Source organism: Globicephala melas, chromosome 6, assembly GCF_963455315.2.
Source record: "Globicephala melas chromosome 6, mGloMel1.2, whole genome shotgun sequence".
Lineage (NCBI taxonomy): Eukaryota > Metazoa > Chordata > Mammalia > Artiodactyla > Delphinidae > Globicephala > Globicephala melas.
In genome coordinates, this window is record NC_083319.1 from 25925945 (window position 1) to 25948925 (window position 22981).

The window sequence follows — 22981 nt, forward strand, 5'->3', positions numbered from 1 at the left end:
ACTGCCAGGCAGCTTTTCTCCTTTCTCCAGTTTCCTGGAATGACTTCTTTTCAGCCCAATAAGGCAAGAAGCCGTCGCTGATTTCATCAAATGCATTAACTCCTTCATTCAATCAACAAATTGTATTAAGCGGCCACCATGTGACAGACCCTGTGAACTAAATCATGAATAAATACGCCAGTGAAACTCATCAGGGAGGTCAAGAAAGACTTTTCTGAAGAACTGGTGGTTGATCAGGGATCTGAAAGACAAACAAGAGAAGTTAACTAGAAAACCTGGAGGAGGGAAGCGCTGCTAAGAGGACCAGACCAAAGGAACCACCATGAACCAACAGACAGATCAGAGACAAACCATAAACTAACTGTGGGAATAGGGCCAAGTTACTCCATCAAACTTTTTGAAAATCAGTTACTCCACAACAAAAAGCAAGTATCAGTGCTTATCCCATAGTCAGAATACTACGTGATTATATTTGTAAAGTCCTTGGCACAAAGTGTGTCACATAGTTCTCATTAAATGGTATATCCCTTCTGACAGATGTTTCTCTTGGGGGGTAGAAACAATCTCGTAATTTTTATAAGCATCAGAGTTGTAGGGCGAATGGTAGGATGTTATTATCTGGTCAACTGCAGATCCCTGAGGTCACCACGTTACGTCCGTTATTTGTGTCCCTGCCCAAAGCTCCACTGAAGAAGGGGACTTCACTTGTCTTGCTCGCCACTATATCCCCAGTGCTGAAGCAGTGCCTGCCCCAAAGTGCTAAACTGGGAATGTTTGTTGAATGAACGTTTAATGGCTTTACTCATCTGCTAGACCAATGGTTCTCTAAGACTGTTTCTCCAAGCAGCAGTGTCTTGGAGCTTGCTAGAAACACAAATTTTCAGGCCCCATCCCAAGTCTACTAAATCAGGAACTCTGGGGTAGGGCCAAGGAATCGGTGTTTCCACAAGCCCCCCAAGTGGCTCTGATGCCCACTGGAGTCTGAGAAGCATTGGTCTAGAGATCAGCTCCTAGAGAACAGGGTTTGGCTTACTTAGTTCTAAGCTTACTAAGTTCTAAGCGCTGAGCAAACTCATCAGGTCTGAACATTGTTGTCCCTCCTGAACTCAAGTCCCTCTGCACACTCAAGCCAACCTAAAGAATGTCAGAACCAACCGGCTCAGGGAATTGGGCCTCCTCCTTTCACCAGCCCCCAGAAAGGTGCTCCTACCTTTGCCAAGGATGCCCTTCCCATCAATCAAGTCCCAACTCAAAAGTCTCCTTCCCTGGAAAGACTTGGGAAGCAATTCCCAGAAATGCTCCCTCTCCGTGTTCCCAGGACACAGAGGAGAGGCTTCATCCTGGCCAGCATCCCACGGTGGCATATGAATTAGTTTAGAGACACGTGCCCCTAGACATGCACCATCCAATATGGCAGCCACTAGCCACACGTAGCTACTGAGCACTGCCAGTGTGGCTGGTACAAATCGAGAGGTGCTATGGGTGTAAAATCCATACTGCATTTGAAAAAAGAAGTAACAGGAATAAAAGAATGTAAAATATCTCATTAACATTACCTCATTGACTATAGGTTGAAATGATCATTTTTTGGATATATTGGGTTAAATAAATATACTCTCAAGTTAATTTCATCTGTTTCAGTTTTCTGTTGTAGCTACTAGACAAGTTAAAATTGCCTATGTGGCTCATTTTTATAGTTCTATGGGGCAGTACTCTAGACACTCGGAATTCCACCATGGTAAGGGCCAGGGCTCACTCACTTTTGGATCCCTACACCCATCTCCTCTCTTGCATATAATAGATACGCAAGGAATGAGTGTAGAAAAGTAAAAGAATTCACAAACACCTCAAAGCTTAGAAAGAAGTGTTGATCTTCTTAAACATGGATGCATTGATAGCAACATCTGGGACCAATTCAGTTAGTTCCAACTCAAAGTCAAAGAAAGAGGACAAGTTTGGGGAGTTTAAAGGCCCTGGTGCTGATGCTGAGCCCTAAGCAGCCAGATGATTTCACGCAACTCAACCTCCTTCTTAACTCCAACAATTACTGTCGTGCCCGCTCCACGAGCTTTGTGAGAGCTGAATGAGAAAATAAATAGGAACCTACTGCAGCGACCGCTAGCATTGGAAGGGTGTGAGAAATTACCCTCCATTCCCCAGCCCCAGCCCTCCAGTTGTCTGGCTTAGATCTTCTAGAAAGCTACAGAGTGTGCAGACATTGTGTTCCCCGGATTTACAGCTCGGTTTACAATGTTTTGCGTGAGGCCAGAAGCTTTACATGCACTATTGTTTTTCTCATTTTAAAGCTAAACTTGGGGCTTCCCTGGTGGCGCAGTGGTTGAGAGTCCGCCTGCCGATGCAGGGGACACGGGTTCGTGCCCCGGTCCAGGAAGATCCCACATGCCACGGAGCGGCTGGGCCCGTGAGCCACGGCCGCCGAGCCTGTGAGTCCGGAGCCTGTGCTCCGCAACGGGAGAGGCCACAACAGTGAGAGGCCCGCGTACCGCAAAAAAAAAACAACTAAACATGCTTTCTCTCAAAGAGAAGAATTCAAGAAAGAGGAGGAGGCTACCAAGGCATTACAGAAAAACTCAGGCTCCCTTCTCCTTAGTTACCCAGACAGCGAATCTCGGTCCATGTCTAAGGAACTGAAGGGAACGTGATCTTCCTAGAGTCGCAGGTTTATCTTAGACCAGCCTTGCAAGTATCAAAAAATTCAACAGCCGACCAGATTTCTTATTCAATAGTCGTGTTTGATGCAATTACAGTCAACCTTCATGATTCTCAAATTATTATTCCTTATTTATGAATTCACCTACTTGCTAAAATGTATTTGTAACCCCCAAATCAATGCCCACAGAGCTTTTGAGCTCGTTCACAGATAACCGCAGAGTAGCAAAAAATTTGTTCCCTGACATATACGGTTATGGACTAAAGTGTGTCCCCCCAAATTCATGTGTTGAAGCCCTAACCTCAGAATGTGACTGTATTTGGAGATTGGGCCTTTAAAGAGATAATTAAGTTAAAATGAGGCCGTTAGGGTGGATTCTAATCCAATCTGACTGGTATCCTTATCAGAAGGGGAGTTTAGGACACACAGAGAGATAGGAGGAATGATCATGTGACGTCATAGCAAGAAGGTGACCATCTACAAACCAAGGAGAGGGGCCCTGGGAGAAACCAAACTTGCCAACACCTTGTCCTCAGACTTCCAGCTCCAGAACTGTGAGAAAATGAAATTCTGTTGAACCACCCAGGTTTTGCTTGTTGTTATTACAGTAGCCCTGGCAAACTATGACACAAATGTTCCCAGCTGGGATCACGTGTGAGCTCTCAGGCTGTAAACAAGTGTCCTTTTCATGGTCTATTTAGTGCCACGTTTTTCACATTTTTGTGCTTTTGGTTATGATTTTGTGCTTATGATTTCACTGTTTAAAATGAGCCCCAAGAGCAGTGCTGAAGTGCTGTCTGATGTTCCAAAGCACAGGAAGCTGTGACGTGCCTTACAAAGAAAATACAAGATAGATAAGCTCCATCCACGTGTGAGTTATCGTGCTTTTGGCTGTGAGTTCAATGCTAATGAGTCAGCATTATATATTAAATAAGGTGCCTCTAAACAGAAACACATACCACAAGGTTGTGTATTGATCAGTTGATGAAAATGTTGTGACCAGAGGCTTGAAGGAACCTAACCCTGAATTTCCTGTAGGAGCTACAGCACAATAGTCACTAATTCCATTTTCGTGGTGACTATAGACTGTAACTGTAACTACAGCAAATGGATCCAGTGATTCCACTGTTAGGTATTTATCCAAAGGAAATAAAATCACTATCTTGAGAATATATCTGCACTTCTACGTTCATGGCAGCATTAATTACAATAGCCAAGATATGAAAACAACATAAGTGTCCATCAATGGATGAATGGATAAAAAAGATGTGGTACAGAGACTTCCCTGGTGGTCCAGTGGTTAAGACTCTGCGCTTCCACTGCAGGGGGCGCGGGTTCGATCCCTGGTCAGGGAGCTAAGATCCCACATGCTGCGTGGTGCGGCAAAAAAAAAAAATGTGGTGTATATATATACAATGGAATATTACTTGGCCATAAAAAAGAAGGGAATCCTGCCATGTGCGACAACATGACTGGACCTTGAGGGCATTACGCTAAGTGAAATAAGGCAAACAGAGAAAGACAAATACTATATGATCTCATTTACATGCGAAATCTTAAAAAAAACAAACTCATGGAAACAGAGAACAGATTGGTGGTTACCAGATGCATGGGGAAGGGACTGGGAAAAATGAATGAAGGTTGTCAAAAGGTACAAACTTCCAGTTATAAGATGTAAGGTACAACAAGTTGACTATAGTTAACAACACTGTATTGCATATTTGAAAGTTGCGAAGAGAGTAGATCTTAAAAGTTCTCATCACAAGAAAAAGAACTGTGACTATGGTGATGGATGTTAACTAAACTTATTGTGGTAATCATTTCACAATATGTACATATATTAAATCATTATGTTGTACACCTAAACCTACTACAATGCTATATGTCAGTTATACTCAATAATTTTAAAAATGTTTTCATCGGCTGTAAATGTCTTTTAAGTAAATGAGTTCTGACTTCTGCTCTTTTGATACATTGCTCTTTCCATGCAGTGACATCTCTGGTCTCACCTCTTTTGCATTGACAGTCACCAGCATATAACCCAGTAAAGCTTAGCAGATGTGCTCAGCTGAAGCAAGAGAAGGAAGAGCTGATAATTTCTCGATGTTGCACGTAGGAAAACACCCTGATTTGTTTCATATTGTTCAGAGGAGGGGTTATGTTGGTCAGACACAGGCATCAGTTACGTGGATTGAAGAGTGGAAATTAAACCCTTAATTGAGCAGACAGGCTCTAAATGTCCTGTTATTAAAAAAAAAAAAAAAAAAAAGTGTCTTCACCAGTGTACTGGCACATGGAATCCAGTACAAGATATCCGGACAATAATAAATGAGATGGGCAGCTTTTACTAGCTACCTGAACTGAAAGGACACTGGCCTTGGAAGAGGGAAACTTTTGACTCTATTTCCTGAGTCACTCATCTGGCATCTCTCCTGCCCCGTGGAGAGGTCAGGGGCTGTGGAGTCAGACAGACATGGGTTAAAATCCTGTCTGCCCCACTCCCTGACTGTGCAAATTACAGCCTCCGTATCCTCATCTGTAAATTGGAGCTAATAGTACCTATTCCGTGGGTTACTGAACGCTTATTGAGGGAAACTAAGTGCTTATTGCAATCCCTAGCACATACTGACTGGCTTACTCTGTAAGTAAGGGTCTTTGACATCGATGTCCTATTTTTCAAGTGCACGTTTATTTGTGAATATCATCTCTCAGCAACCTTTTTTCCCAGGGAAGAAAGGACCCTGTGTCAAACTTTCAGTCCTTTAGCAAAGTTGTACTGTGTACCTACTACTTACCAAGCTGTGTGTGATACCGGAGAAGCAGATATATAAAGTTCACGTAAACTTGTTCTGAAGGAACTCTTTCTAGAGTCCACGATAATACTTCATATCTTAAATAATAATATCTTAGTATCTTATGTAACCCTCATGACACAAACAGAGTGATGATAAGATACTCAGGGAATTGGGGCTAGAGCTGTAAACATTCCACAGAAGATATTATTTGCATGGTGGTCGGGGTGGGGAAATCTGAGAAGCCTTCCTGGAGGAAGGAATGCTCCACATAAGCCTTGAATAGGGCCAAGATTCAGAGAAGTACAGATGAGATGAGAAAGCGGGGGAGATGGGAGAAATAAGTGAGTCACTTGGTTTTCATAGGAATGTGTATCTGAGCCCTGAGGGCCTGAGTGGGAAATCACACAGTGAAAATACATTGGGTTAAATTTCTTTCTGCAGTTCCTCACCTGCCATGCCAGAGCCAATCTTACTTCTTCTCGCGTTTTTTTCTTTATTGAAGTGGGAGAAATTTTAAAATTTATTTTCTAGATTATATAAATATTGATTGTTCAATTAGCAAATTTAGAAAATTCAAACAAACAAAAAGAAAATTACGATCACCCACATTCCTGCCCCTTAGAGGTAACCACTGTTAGAGACAAACCCCTTTCTAGAATATAATGTGTGTGTGTGAGAATGAGAAAGGGGCGGGGGGGTGGGGAGGAACATGACATTTACAAACTAGGATCCTAGTGTGTGCCTATTTTAGAGCTTACTTTTTATCACGATTCACATGTTACAGACATGATTTCAATGTCAGTAAATATGGAACTCTTATCTTTCACAACTATATAGTATCCCACTGAATGTATGTACGATAATTTGTTTAACCCATCCTTGCTTGACAAATGAATGTGTGTGTTTTAAAGATTGTTCTAATTATTATAAAATAAAAATTTGGTCAGATAGACTACTTGGAAAGTAGAGAAATGTAGACGTTTTTCTATTTTCCTTATAAAAAATAAATTTCAGTCAATATAAATTACCTAGAATAACAAGGACCTAATCAACAAACTTATTTTACTTCACATCCAAGGCATCCAAGAAATTCAGACCTTGATAGTAATGCCTATTTGATAATGTGCATAGCAGTGTTAAGTTTTCCTGGTAGCTAACTTCATCCTCCTTTCTGATTAAAAAAAAAAAAATTTCCAGATACTTTAATGCAGACTACTCAGAAATTGCATTATGTAGAAATTAAATTGTCTTAGGATACATGTATTTTTTAATTTATTAATTTTTGGCTGCGTTGGGTCTTCGTTGCTGTGCACGGGCTTTCTGTAGTTGCAGTGAGCGGGGGTTACTCTTCATTGGGGTATGCGGGCTTCTCACTGTGGTGGCTTCTCTTGCTGTGGAGCATGGGTTCTAGGCACGTGGGCTTCAGTAGTTGTGGCACGCGGGCTCAGTAGTTGTGGCTCACAGGCTCTAGAGGGCAGACTCAGCAGCTGTGGCACACGGGCCTAGTTGCTCCGCGGCATGTGGGATCCTCCTGGACCAGGGCTCGAACCCGTGACCCCTGCACTGGCAGGCAGATTCTCAACCGCTGTGCCACCAGGGAAGCCCAGGATACATGTATTTTTTTTAAAAAAGGCAAAAAATTTCCACAAGACAAAGAGAAATACATACAACTGCTTCAAATAGTTTGGTCTGATATTCTTATACTAAACTGATTTTGGAAACATGTTTTAGATACATGCAGAGAGGGCCATGAACAAGGGTTAACTTCCTCCATCACATATTTCTTTAATGCTTGCAATTTTATTCAATAAATGTGTGTTAAATTTGTATCAGAACAAAGTAAACTTTTTTTTTTTTTTTTTTTTTTTTGTGGTATGCGGGCCTCTCACTGTTGTGGCCTCTCCCGTTGCGGAGCACAGGCTCCGGACGCATAGGCTCAGCGGCCATGGCTCACGGGCCCACCACTGCATCACCAGGGAAGCCCCAAAGTAAACTTTTTTTAACACATAAGAAGTTGCAAGAAAAAGAATATCACTCCTAGTCCTCCCACCCACTGTTAATATTTTGGTGTTTTTCTCTCCAGTCTTTTTCTATGCCTACTTGGGAAACTAATTCTACACAGCTGGGATCATAGTATCAATATAGTCTTACATCCTGCTTATTTCAACAATAACATAAGCATCTTCCATTTATAAGCTCTTCATAAACAGTTTTGATGGCTGTATAATATTCCATGGAGCAGCTATGTAATAATTTACATAATGCTTCCCCTATGTTTGAACATTTAGTTGTTTCAAGCTTTTCTCTATGATACATAAAGTTTCCATCTTGACACAGAAATCCGGGTCTACACTGTAGATTATTTCCTTCTGAGAGATTCCCAGAAGAGACATGACTAGCTCTAAAGCAGTGAAGAGTTTTTAGGCCTGTGATGCACTTTGCCAAATTGCTTTCCCAAAAGGACTGTACCAGTTCACACTCCCACTAACACTGTTGCTCATCCCATTTTTAATAGCATCGTGTGACTGAAACGGCCAATAGCAAGGTTTAAATAAACTATCATACATCTCGCCAGTGAATTATACAGCCAGTGAACTTGATTATGAGGCCTGCGTAACAACGTGAAAAAATAGTTATGTTGCAGTGTCAAGCAGAAAACAGAATTGAATGTAATTGCTGCTGCGTTAAAAAGAAAAAAAAAAAAAGTAGGTCTGGGGCTTCCCTGGTGGCGCAGTGGTTGAGAGTCCGCCTGCCGATGCAGGGGACGCGGGTTTGTGTCCCGGTCCGGGAAGATGCCACATGCCGCGGAGCGGGTACGCCCGTGAGCCATGGCCGCTGAGCCTGCGCGTCCGGAGCCTGGGCTCCGCAACGGGAGAGGCCACAGCAGTGAGAGGCCCGCGTACCGCAAAAAAAAAAAAAAAAAAAAGTAGGTCTGCATAATGATGAGGACTGGAAGAAGAAAAAAACAAACAGGAAACATTGACATGTAAGGATCAGTGTGGCAGGGTGATGACTTCAAGATTTATCACTGCCCCTCTGGTTTTAATTATTTTCATTTCCTGTGTTAATTTCACCCTATGTTGCTATAGCACTACTTAATATTTCAAAAATTTCGAACGCAGGCAAAATATTCAGGCTAAAAATGACACACGACAGGACTTCTCAAAAGCTGCTCCTGCCGACAAATTCTAGCATTTCCGAGGCCGGCCCCAGCATTTTCTCGGCTAAAGGATCATGGTGGTCTTTTCGGAATTCCCAGAAATAATTAAGTCAATGAATGGAATTTTCTCAAATGTAAATTCTCCCATGATTTTTTTTTCCTCCAGCCTCTGGCAACTGCCACCAGTCTTCTGCTAGCAGATGACAAGAATGAAGACTTCACAAATCGTACCAGAAAACCACCCAAACAGCTGGTAACATTCTATGGATCCTGCCCTTGTGGTTGTACTATTTTGCCCCAGCGTGGAAGAGAGAGTCATATTTTCTGCTAGCAAAATTGTTCCAAATCTTGCACTGGCGTGAATATCAACAGGTTATGACTATCCCCCAAGAGCACTGTGATGTCAGTTGCTGAGACTCACCGTCTGAAAGACATGGGCAAAGCTGAGTTCTGACCTCTCCTGTAGAGGATGACTTAACCCAGATGGGGTCTGGGTTCCCAAAGCTGACGGGAGAAGCAACAGCCTTCGTTTCTTTTTTTTTTTCTTAATTTTTGAATTTTTTTTAATTTATTTTTTTATACAGCAGGTTCTTATTAGTTACCTATTTTATATATATTAGTGTATATCTGTCAATCCCAATCTCCCAATTCATCCCACCACCATCACTACCCCCCTCCACTTTCCCCGCTTCGTGTCCATACGTTTGTTCTCTACATCTGTGTCTCTATTTCTGCCCTGCAAACCAGTTCATCTGTATCATTTTTCTAGGTTCCACATATAAGCGTTAATATACGATACTTGTTTTTCTCTTTCGGACTTCCTTCACTCTGTATGACAGTCTCTAGATCCATCCAAGTGTCTACAAATGACCCAATTTCGTTCCTCTTCATGGCTGAGTAATATTCCATTGTATATATGTGCCGCACCTTCTTTATCCATTCATCTGATGATGGACACTTAGGTTGCTTCCACGTCCTGGCTATTGTAAATAGTGCTGAAGTGACCATTGTGGTACATGACTCTTTTTGAATTATGGTTTTCTCAGGGTATATGCCCAGGAGTGGGATTGCCGGGTCGTACGGCAGTTGTGTTTGTAGTTTTTTGAGGAACCTCCATACTGTTCTCCACAGTGGCTGCATCAGTTTGCATCCCCACCAGCAGTGCAGGAGGGCTCCCTCCTCTCCACACCCTCTCCAGCTTTCCTGAGCAGCCAACTCTCGGTCCCCCAGTGCCTGCCTGGATGTTTATCCTGCCTCCAGACTCTCCCTGCCTCGGTCCACAGTGATCTGAAGGACAGACAACTACTTAAAATCTTTCTACTTCAAGTGTGTTCCAGGGACTAGCGGCAAGTTCCAGCATATCTCTGGAACTTGTTAGCAATGCAGAATGACAGGCCACGCCCCAGACATATGGACTCAGAATCTGCATTTTAACAAGAAGCCCCGGTGATTCACCGGCACAGTACATTTGAGAAGCACTGAGCTAAACCATAGGGCTGATGTCACTCTTCTGCCCAGACACTTTAGTGGCTCCCCGTGGCCTGAAGGAAACCATCCAAACTCAGCAATCTCATCCCAGACTACCTACTCAGCCTCTTCTCAATTAATGAATCCCCGGGGCTCGACATTCTCTGAGTACACTAGGCTTTCGCAAGCCCAACTCAGCACAACTTTGTATGTGCAGTTCCCCACTGCAAGGATGCCCTTTCCATGAATGGTGAAATCACGCTCAGCCTTCAAAACTCAGCTCAAAACCTCTTCCAGGAAGCCTTGCGGGACTCCTCCTCCCAAGGCACTCCCTACCCCTCCTTCTTTGATCTCCGGGGCCCTCACAGGCTAAGTAGTCTATGTACACATGTGTGCGGCAGTTTCCTGGGGGTACCTCAGTAGATGTCTAATCCATGCTTGAGAAATGAAAATGAATGAATGAGTGAATGAAAGAATGAATGAATAAGCGCTACCTCTGGCTCCACCACAGACTCACTGAAGTGACTTTTCTCTTTGGAAAATGCCCTATCTCATGGGGACATTGTGAAAATCAAATAAGCTTTGTGCATGGGAAAGTGTTTTGTAAGCCCAGCACTTCCCGAGGGCCAACCCTGGCTCTGCCTGGGGTTATAGCCCCATGATCATGACCTGAAGGGATATTGATACATACAGATTCCAAGGTCCCACCCACAGAGATTCTGATTTGGGAGGAATTCTGCATTTTAACAAGCTTTTCAGGTGGTGTCAGTATGAAGCCCCATCTGGGAACACTTGGCCCGTGAGGCTCTGTGAAGTTCATCTCACACTCCTTGACCCAGGGCCCGACTAGGGTGAGGTAAGAGACACACTCAGTGTAAAATTCAAGGAGGCCCGCACATTCAAGGTTGGGGAAGTGCAGGGTCAGAGCCTGAGAGGGCCCTCAAACCTTAAAACTGGGCCCCCGGGTGCCCCCTGGCTGCACCCTAGTGCTGGTCCTGTCTTGACCACCCAGAAAAGCAGGTTCAGGTCCAGGGTGTACCGTTGTCTGTGCCCAGCCCTCACGAGAACCCGGCCGCATGGGGACCTCAGCTGCCAGCTACGGGCAGACCCAGGTGAGTTGAGGACAAGGTGTCCTCACAGCTTTGGAATTCCAGGCCCGACCATTACAGCCCTGTTAACAGTCTGTTTTCCCTGAAGTGGGGAAGAAGCAGACTGATTCCAGCCTCATGCCCCGCGAAGTCTGACCACCTCAGGGCACTGGGGTCCTTTGAAGAAGCTGGGGCTTGGCACTGCGAGCAAGGTTTCTCAGTTCTTCAGACCCCGAAGGCCAACTCTGAGGATTCCTGGTGGTCGGCTGGCCATGCGCGAGGGCAGGTGAAGGCCCACTTTCCAAACTGCTCACCACCCCTTCTACTCCCCAGAGCACATAAAGCTTGCTCCCCATTCCCCCTCGTTTCTCATGGGCTGCGTGATGACTCTGTGTGTCGAGCTTCGTGGAAAGCACATTGCATGTATATTTCTTTTTTTATCATCAATATCACTATTTCACAGGTGGGGACACTGAGGGTCAGGGAGGGGAGGGAATTTGTCCAAAATCACAGAACAAGTCCATGGCAGAAGTGAAATTTAAGCCCCAAAGCTCTCCCTGCTCTTCCCCTTGCCTCTCTGAATTTACTTTTTCACACTTTATGCCCCCTGCTTTGTATTTTCAAGCTCCTCCCTCTGTTTTCCTGGAGCATCTATAGATAACAGCAATAAGTAGCCTTGAGTTTCTGCAGTTTCCCTGGAGGGTATTTCCTGGAGTCTAAGGCTGGATTCTTGGGAACTCCCCTGTGGTCCAATGGTTAGGACTCTGCTCTTTCACTGCCAAGGGTCAGGATTCAATCTCTGATCAGTGAACTAAGATCACGCGCAGCCAATAAATAAACAGGCAAATAAATAAACAAATAAAGGCTGGATTCTTTAGAGGTTGTGGTACGTGTGCGCAGGCGTGGGCACGGGTGCACTATGGTCTCTGAATACCTTCTCAAGATAATGTGTTTACATGCATACAATAAATTGCCTATGATTACAAAGGAAAGCAATTGTGTAAAGCCCCAATTATCAAAATATTAAAAAGAAAATTTGTGATATAATAATACAGGCTTCTTTATTAATGCATTAAATATAAGGTCTAATGTGAGTCTAATTTCTAAGTATGATGAGCATAAATGATTTAGAGAAATCTGCAACAATTACCATTTGATCTGAAAATACCCGTTACATCCAGATACAGCACATATACACACTCACACACAACTACCATACATCAGCAGAGGCCAAGTGGAATGGAATCTACTGCCTTCTCCAGAAGGCTAATGGGAATGCAAAAGGGGTTGCCCTGGGTTCAGAACAGAATTCTCCCTCTGACATTTCCTTAAGGCTTTTTCATTTAAAGTGCTCACATATAAATTGTCATATGGTCTCCAGGATTTCCCAGCAAGAGGGGAGCATGACCCTCTTCTTGAAAAGGTGGGCAGGGAAGGATCTCATTCAAGGTCACAGTTAGTGAAAGAAGGAACCAATGAATTTGCAGACCTCTCCTGCACTTTCTATCACTTTTTAACACCTTTCCATCCTGCACTTTCCATCACCAATGAATTTGCAGACCTCTCCTGCACCTTCCATCACCCCTGCACCTTATCAACTCAGAGCTGGTAACGGAGGATCTTGTTTGAAATGGGAGACGAGAAAGTGTGTGTAAGTTTCCCAGGGTTATGTGTCCTGATTCTCCCAGAACTTTGTAGAGGCTGCCAGTTACCCAGGCAACCTACTTCACGTGCATCACCAAGAAATACTAACTTCCAAAAATGAACCGAATGGGAGTGAATCACAAAACAATCCAGGGCATAGCAAGAGAAGACAGGAATCCCCAAAGTAGCAGGCTGGCTGGCACAGGTGCCAGGGATCAGATAGGTAGGTGAGTGTGAGCTCAGATAGTGGAGCAGCTCAGACAGCAAAGAAAGAGGTTTGGAATTTCTCTGACTCACAGAAAATGGGGAGCCACGGAAGGTTTTGTGGGAGAGGAGAAACCCACCGAGCACTGTGTTTCAGGCTCACACAGCTCAGCTCAGGGCAACCAACACCTTCTGGGTTTGCTCCACATGGGTCTTGAGTTGGGCACTGGGTCAGGGTCAGAGGCAGGGGCCTGGGAGGTGAGAGGTTGGAGAGTGGTAAGAGAGAGAAAGAAGACAGAGCCCCCATCTCCAGAGAGCAAACAATCCCCACAGTACGACCAATATCAGGACAGAAAGGAGTTCTAGGAAGGCTTACTGGGGGACGAGGCCTGAATAAAGACTAGATGATGAATAGGAGTGAGTCAGATAAAGGGCAAGGGGGCAGGGCATTGAAAGCAATGGCAGCAGCCTTGGAGGCGAGAGACAACCAAGCTGGGCAGGATACTTGTGCCAGACGCCTCCCGTCTGACCCCCAGACCCACTCCGCACACTTCTTCACTTTGCTCTCTGCCTCGGGAGGCTGAGCTTTATGGACTACATCGGTGATAACCTTGACCCTGACTTCTGGTTGGGTTCAGCCTATGGAAGGCGCTGGCAGGAGATGGGAGGAAGTGGGGAGAGAGGCTAATAAATCGATCCCCTGCCTCTTTCCTCCTGACCCTTCCAGTCTGGGGGAGTAGGCAAGATGCCCCCTGTTATCAGACCTGAAATACTACCCTAATGCTACTGGGTTTCCCCAAACCCCACCCAGTCCTTCGTAAAAGTCATTTTTTTCAATACTCCCCAAGTGTACTATGTCCTGCTGGGACCATGCCTGATATAGGAGGCATGGAGGAGATCCATTGTCTAGAGGCAATGATGATAGCCTAAACCAGGGGAGAAGCAGGCACATTACCCTGTGAATGCCCGGCACTCTACAGCTAGCAAAGTCCTCTCACAGTCACGGACTTCCTCACTGTTCACAATCACCCTGTAAGCATCAGGCCAGTCCAAACTACCAACTCCATCTCATAGACGCAGCAATAGAGGCCCAAGAGTATGTGGAGATTTGACCAAGAGGCACGGCTAGTCAGTGAGAGAGCCAGGGCCTCAGCTTGATTTTTTTTTTTTTTTCATTTTTATCGGAGTATAGTTGATTTACAATGTTGTGTTAGTTGCAGGTGTACAGCAAAGTGCATCAGTTATACACATATCTGTTTCCACTTTTTTAGATTCTTTTCCCATAGCTTGATTTTTAAATTGCTAATCCAGTCCCTTTCTACCTACGCAATTTAAAGCAGGCCTGGGATGGAGAAAGAAATTCAAGAGGCCTTACACACATGCACACACACACGGATACACACACACACCCTTCAACAAGAATTAGTGATTCATTCAACAAACATTTACTGACTGGGTTTCCAGACTTGTATTAGAAAGTGACGGATGAAAAAGATTAGATACAGGGAGAAGAAGAATGAGTCAGAGGAGAAAGGGTGGCTGTGTACAGTGTGGACAGAGAGCAGTGGCCCTGGGGTCACTGGCCTCCAGGTCAAGTCTATGAGTTGTGGCTCTGAGGTTGTCCCTTGACTGAACTCAGGGACTCTGAAGGGGGCAACTACTCCTGGTTTTAGACAAAACAGTCAAGTCAATTTCAGATGCAACTGCAAAGCTGAAATCCCTTCAACAGCTCCCAAAAGTCTTAGCATGACACCCAAGACCATTCACACCTGGTCCTTGCTTATCTCTCCAGTCTTGGCTGCTGGGGGCTCCAGACCTCCTGCTAGTCTGACATTGGGAGCCACACAGTTCCCTATAACTGTACTTCCTCTCTTATCGACAGAACTTTGCACTAGCTGTTCTCTCTGCCTGAAAGGCTTCTCCCCCTCCTCACTCCTCTTTCCTCACCTGAAAAATGCTTACTCAACCTTCATGACTCAGTCCAGGCAGTTACTGTATCCTCAGTAATAACCAGCACATACCAGGCACCAAGAAAGCTTCCAATTTTTTGGAATTAATGATTTGATTGATTAATAATAATAAAATAGCTAGCGTATTGTGAGTATATTCTGTCTCCATGGGATAATAATAGAAATATCATACAAACTGTGTGGAACTAGGAATTTGAACTTGGTTGAAAAATAAGTGGGTGGATGATTAGACAGGTGGGCAGGTGGATGGCTGGCTGGCTGGATGAATTGAGGATGGTTGAGGAGGTGGATGGATGGAGAATGGCTTCGTGGACGGATAGTTGGATGAATGAAATAACTTGCATGAACTTGATCAAAAGGAATTTGGGGAGCCAGTCTTCAGGCAGTGAGAAAGGGCAGACGTTGAACTGGTAAGAGTGGGACTGTGGAGCTTGGTATTAAAAAAATATCCGAAATCTCGCTAGCAAATGTAAAGTGTGCTTGTGGACAAGGAACCATTAGCACAAAGGCCCCAGGAAATGCGAATCTGCTGTGCCAGGTGAATCCCTGAGGATGACGCCAGGCTTGATTGTCTGTTGAATGACTGACTGACAGGACTTAACTTAATGGAAGCCCGTCAAGGTTAGGTCAAGGTATAGAAATCTGACCTTGAGGCTTACGGGAGCTGAGAGACATTTCTGTGACTCCTGTGACAAGACAACAACGAAGAGATGCAGGGACTTCCCTGGTGGCGCAGTGGTTAAGAATCCGCCTGCCAATGCAGGGGACACAGGTTCGAGCCCTGGTCCGGGAAGATCCCACATGACGCAGAGCAACTAAGCCCGTGCACCATAACTACTAAGCCTGCGCTCTAGAGCCCGCAAGCCACAACTACTGAGCCCGTGTGCTGCAACTACTGAAGCCCACATGCCTAGAGCCCATGCTCCACAACAAGAGAAGCCACTGCAATGAGAAGCCCGCGCATCACAATGAAGAGTAGACCCTGCTCACCGCAACTAGAGAAAGCCTGCACGCAGCAATGAGACCCAACACAGCCAAAAATAAATAAATAAATAAATAAATAAATAAATAAATAAGAGATGCGAGTAGAGGGAGGATGCGTGAAATAAATGAATAAAAGAGATGCTAGTAGAGGGAGGATGCGTGAACTGCTGCTAAAACAAGGTGGCAATTCCTCTCCTAATATCAGGGCTTCAACATGCAATTTCTGCCCACAGATCAGGTTCGAAGCCAGCCTGCCTCTTCCTCAATCACTTGGCACATTCTCTCTACCATGGGCTTTCCCGAATCCCAGAGGCTTCTGACAGCTGTGTCCCACATTGCCCTGCTCCTTGGAAACCCGGTATTCACATTACCTCCCCTCCCCCAAACCTTTGGTCCTCTCCTCCTCCCTCCCCGTGCAGAGGAAGGTATTCAGTGGCTTGTCACATCCGTGCCTCCAGACCTTCCAGAGAGCTGGAGAGAGCTCCCTGGAGACCAGACCGATGTTTGGCCCAAGATTACTAGGGTGGGACTGGATTTCCTTTGGAGCCAAAGACGAAGCATCAGCTAGCGTCTGCTTTCTATGATGGCCTGAGCTGAAAGGGGAATCTCTTTTTTTTTTTTTTGAAGTACAAGAATTACTTTCCTTTTAAAGTTAAAGGGAGAAAGAATTCATAGCTAGCACAGGAAAACTGTGAGGCTTCCAAGGACCTTCAGCCTTGATCAGCCCTTTCACATAGTTTTAATTTTGATCTCCCCAGAAGCCTTCTAAGGAGGCTGATCTCCCCTTTGGCTGCACGATAGGTTCACCTGGAGAGTTTTAAAAATCCTGATGCCCTGGTCAAAGCCCAGAACAATTACATAAGAATCTCGGGGATGGAGTGGGTCCAGGCCCCAGCTAATTCCAATGTCAGCCCAGGGAAGGACAGGTACTCTGGGTATCAGCTCGTTTTGCCAGGGCTTGGAAGCCTCCAGAGGAATGAGATAAGTTGGTCCCAGATCTCACCGCCTGTGGAGAGGCACTTCAAAACCAGGACCTCTGTTCACTCAGACCATCACTCTGTGTTCTTCCAGGAATGGCTCTTAGGGCCACGTGAGAAAAGTAGTTACTAACATATACAGTTGACCCCTTGAACAACACTGGTTTGAACTGTGCAGGTCCAATTATAGGTAGATGTTTTTTCAATAAATGCATACTAGAGTACTACACCATCATGGTTGGTTGAATCTGCAGACGTGGAACCACAGATCCAGAAGTCACCGTAATGACACACAATGAACCATAAAAATAATTATAATAAAAATAGGCTGTATGAAAGTCTACATTTTCCGGTTGTTGGCAAATCCCATTAAAGTCATAACAGCGGGGAAGATGAAAGTTTCTTCGATCAATAGAGTGACTGGTAGACTGTTTCTTTGCTTGTTTTTTAGTATTTTTATTCTACTGTGCTTTTGCCTATTTCAGCAACATTATTATATCTGATCTGTAATTGGATGTATGATTTTCTTCTTGCCAGCCCTTGCCAAAAGCCCAGTTGAGACAATTGATGCTTGAAAGGAAACAATCTAAGACAATGCAAACACTTCATTTCCTTGGAGTCTCTTCAAACTGTTCCATACATCATACAGAACAACAGAAAGCCACATAACTTATCTTTGATGCTTTAATTCATCATCTAAATGCGTTAGCACCTGTCACTTCTTGGTGCAGGAGATAGCCACACAAAGGACATTCCTATTTCTCTAGTTTTATTTAAGGGGTACTTTTCTTTCTTTCTTTCCTTTTTTTTTTTTTTTTTAGTTGCGGCACGTGGGCTCCAGAGCACGCAGCCTCAGTAGTTGCAGCGTGCAGGCTTAGTTGCCCCACAGCATGTGGGATCTTAGCTCCCCGAGCAGGGATTGAACCCGTGCCCCCTGCACTGGAAGGTGGATTCTTAACCACGGGAAGACCAGGGAAGTCCTGATTTGGGGGGTACTTTTCATTTCAATCTTCCTTAAAGTTTTTTCTCAGAGTTTACCATTGAAGGAAAAGAAAATGACAACTGATGAGTTTGTTCACTCTTACTTATTGTCTGATATGACCTTTAATTCATCCTTTTCCATTTTCCCCTTGACTGCTAGGGAGCTCAGTTCTAAGGTGTATGTATTATTCCAATAGATATTCTTACACTATGGATGGATCTGGACAACTTACTTCCCCATTACATTTCATGGCTCTTGATCTGTCTTCCTTGTTTTGACAGCTCTAATTCTATGCCACCTCAAATCTCTTTTGGAAAAAAATAAAATAAAGCAGAGCATAATAATTTAGTGACAGATAAAAGAGGATACCAGTACCCAGCCCTTTTCTTAAAGGTAACCACATCTGCCTCTGGATTAAATAGAGGATTCAAAATTAAACGCTAATTTTGAGCACCTGAAACTTGACAAAGGGCTGTGAAGCAGAATAATCGCTTTACTCACATTAGAGATATGATCTCCAACAAACACTCTCTCATTCAAAACTTTACAAACCTTAGCACAGTACCTACGTACAGTCGGAACATACATTTGGAATTCCGTGAATATCTGTTGAATAAGTGAAGTCATGAACAAACAGCCTTCAAGGTCATCAAAGAAACCTCAGTTAATAGAAAATTTGAAACAATAAAAATCCTTCAAAAAGATGATGATAATGAAAATGATGATTAGTAGCTGGTGTGCATTGTAGGCTTACCAGCACCAGCCCCATACTGTGCAAAAGACCATATTCCTGATCCGTGAAGCCTGTATCATTATACTCACTTCACTGATTCAGAAGCTGAGGCTCAGAGCAGCTAAGCACAGTCAGGAAGTGTTGGGGTTTGGATTCTGGTCTGTCTGATGCTATAGTCCACATTCTTTATCACCATGTTGTATTTCATCAAATATTTTTGAATATTTGATACCACCTCTGTAACTTGGTCATATATTCAGGACATGAGATTATGAAATGAGACTTAAATACAACTTTTTTTTCCATATTGCTGATTTTTTAGACAGTTTCTTCCATCTGGAACCGTAAAATAGGAGGAGAAAGAGTAACATAGAGCGGAGGATATATATGTATGTGATATGATCATTATATATATGAATACATGTGTTGCATAAATCATGGAAGTCTTCAGTCAATCATAAATTCCTCCTCCCTTCAAATGTACCAAGTGATTTTTCACATCCGTTATGTCATTGAACTCTAAAAGCCTATAAGGTCGGTTCTATAATTTCTGCCTTCCAGATGAGGAACCCAGCTTACCGGGATCAAATGACAGCGATGGCGCCTGTATGGCCCCAAGCCAACCTGGTTCCAGAGCGCAGGCGCTAATCCCTTCTCACTGCACAGCCATGACCTCCTCATGCCCTCAGCCTGGTGCCATTAGAACTAACGAGATGGAGTTAAAACCATGAGAAATAACTACGTCTGTCTATCCCAAATGTACAATCATACACATATTTTGCGTAGAAGTAGAGGCTTTAGGTACACAGAGGTCAGGAATATTTCGGAACAGAGATGAACCACGCTGGCTGACATGGGCTGAGCTGAGCTTATGGAGATATGAGGAAGGAAGGGCCTGCACTGAGATAGCAACTGTGTTTGCATTCAAGCAAAAGGACTATTTTTTATTTATACAGTATTAACCTGTTAGCTAAATTTCTGTCAGCTAAAACTACCAAGCTGTTTCTTGCAGCTTGTACAGAGGAGCCCACTCTCCCCTCCTTCAGATTTCTGGCCTTAAGCGGTTGAGTTCGGGATCTGCTGCGCACACGGACCCCCTTCCATCCTTCCCAGGCTCCAGGGTTTCTCTTCCGACACCTTAAATTCCTCATCTCCCTATCTCCTCTTAATCACCCCTCACCCCCACCGGGCCTTTGAAAGAGTATAAGGGAGCAGATGGGACTCACAGCTTCCCTCACATTTCAGGGGGTCCAGGTGGGGAATTAGGCCATTACTCTAGATTTTCTGACAAGTTCCCCAGAGAGTCTGCCGTTCCACGCCCTTACGCTCTTCTCTCTGCCTTAAAAGCCTTTCTTCCCTCCTAAGCCTGCAATTTACTCTCTCAAAGTCAGCTCAGTCGTGAAGGATCCTGCCCTCAAACCAGAGTGCATCTTCCTCTCGCCCTCAGAGGACTTACCACAGTGATTTAGTGAAATCACTGCTTCCTACCCGCTCCCCTCCCCACTAGCGGGGCTTTTTTCAGGTCAGAGATTGACATCGTATTGTTTTTGTCTCCCAGGTGCCTAGCCTGGGGCCTTACACACAATGGGCAGAATAAACAAATGTGGTCCACACCTCAGTTCTTGCACGTGTATAACTATCTGTAGCCTCCACTTATGAGAATTCATGTTTGTAATGAGTACCTCAATTTGCAGAGGACTTCACATTACATAACCTCCCCTGATCTGGGTATCACTGTGACTATTCTCAGATGAGGAAACTGAGGCTCACAGAGCGACAATGGCCCCAGGTCACACGATGAGAAGACGTGGCACTGGGATCCTGGCCTCCGGGTCCCTCCCTGCCCACCCCACCCCACCCCTCCAGCACACAGCCGGCCCTGAAGGGACGCTCACAAGTCTGTGTTATGTACTGTTTCTTACATGTTGCCATGGACGTCACAAGTACAGTCTAGGTAACATGTACAACTCACTCTTACGAGAACAGCCTCACCCTCTATCTGCTATTTCTAATTTGCTGTCGCCAATAGGCTCTGTTCCTGGACTGTGCTCAACCTTCTACATAAACCAGGACCATCTGGTCATCTGCTCTCTCCTTCCACCCAAGCACAAAGCAGGTCCTGGGGAGGGGAGAGTACAGATCTACCTGCTACAGAAGGCAGATCCCAGTACAGAAACCCCCCCCCCGCGCGAACGTTTGGCCTTAAGAATCCCAGAATTCTAATCTGCCACCCAAGGGAAGCGGCTCATCCGAGGGCCCCATGCTCATCACGCTCAGGAGGCGTCCCTGGAAGTGACTTTGCAGACGTTAAAATCTTAATTTAAATGCACGAGGAAGCTTGGTATTTAGAGGAGGCCTGCGGGCATTTATAAGGCAAAGTGAAGATTCCTACTATAAGGAGAATAGCTGGCCAGAGGGATTCATTTATACCTAATGGGTTTGCTTCAAGAAGGACCCGCCAGCTCCCACTTCCAAGCTCGGAGTACTTGGAATTGTAATCCTTCCCGGCTCCCCCCTGCCTGGCATCGGAGCTTCATTTCCTCTCCCTGCTTCCTTTTCCTCCTCAAACGTGTGTGCAGATCTGAGGTCCCGGCCTGTGAGCTGAGGAGGGGCCTTGGACCCTTGGCGTGGTACCACTTCAGGGAAAATAAAGACCCAGGGCTGGCAAAGCCACGTGCTGGATGATACACAGGGAAAGAAAGATGTGTCTGGATTTTTAGAATGGCTCCCTCTCTAATATCACTTTCATTTTTACGTCAGAGACGGGATTTGGTGACTCTTACTCACTGTTGCATCACTGAGGGTGGAGATTGTGTTCCCTACACTGAGTGGCCCTCCCAAATGTGTCGTTTGGGGAGGGGGGTGATGGATCTGAAACATCATTCAGATCAGCCTTTTCCTCCATCACTGGTGAGGATGCCCCTACCCCCATTTCTCTCAGCAGCTGGTTCAAAATCTCCACCCCTTCCCCAAACTAACAGCTGTGCCCACCCAAGCTGGCTCCCTCGTCCTCAGCAGAGAAGACATCTGGTCCTGCATTCTCGGTGTTCCTCAGCCGCCCTTCCAGTCCTGTCTCTCTTCTTCCACCTGAGCCTGCTGCCTTTATATCCTCTCCCTGCAGTGTCTATAATGGGCTCCTTTCCACCAGCTCTTCCTGTCAACGTTCAACCGTGCTCACATCTCTCACAAGATTGTAAGTCCCTTCGTCCTAATTCCCCTCCAGCTATTACCTTAGCTCTCACTGCTGTTGGCTCATCTCTCCCCTCCAGTGCTGCACAGCCCACAAGCTGGCATCAGGCCCATTCTGTTCCTAAAACGGTTCTTACCAAGGTCACCATGATCTTTTTTTTTTTTTTGAAATAGGCATTGCTGTTTATTTTTTTTGAATTTTTATTTATTTTTTATACAGCAGGTTCTTATTAGTTATCTATTTTATACATATTAGTGTATATATGTCAATCCCAATCTCCCAATTCATCCCACACCCCCGTTCCCCCTTGGTATCCTTACGTTTGTTCTCTACATCTGTGTCTCTATTTCTGCTTTGGAAATAAGATCGTCTATACCAATTTTTTCAGATTCCACATATATGCGTTAATATACCATATTTGTTTTTCTCTTTCTGACTTACTTCACTTTGTATGACAGTCTCCATGTCCACGTACATCTCTACAAATGACCCACTTCCATTCCTTTTTATGGCTGAGTAATATTCCATTATGTATATGTACCACATCTTCTTTATCCATTCCTCTGTTGATGGACGTTTAGGTTGAAGGTCACCAAGATCCTCTGTTGGCCAAACCTAGTTGTCAGTCTGAGTACCCAACCTCCTGCCTGCTCACAGCCATTGCTCCGTCCATCATCTTCCTTAACACTTCATCCCCAAACCCCCAAATGCTCACACAGGTGCCTGGCCGCAGCAGCCCCCTGAACATGACCAGCAGATAGTCTGCCTATAGAGACACCTGCCCGTGGAAAGGCACAGTAGAATCTTGGAGGGTCCCAGATACAGTCATGTGACCTGAAAGTTTAGGAGGTTTGAGCTAATGTGTCTTGGAGACTCCACCTCCACATACCCCTAACAGAGAAAGACGTCAAGTCTGGTGTTGAGACCCCGTGAGCCTCTGCAGTTTCCAGTTCCCAAGATTCCAGAAATGACCTGGTCCCCGTTAGACTGACACAATCCTTCTTTAGATACGTTAAAATTCCAGACAGTCTTGCCCTGGTCAGCTGTTTTATCTCTTTTTTTGATTTGCATACCTCTGGTCCCATTCCTACTTGGCTAGTTTATAGTTCTCCTCAT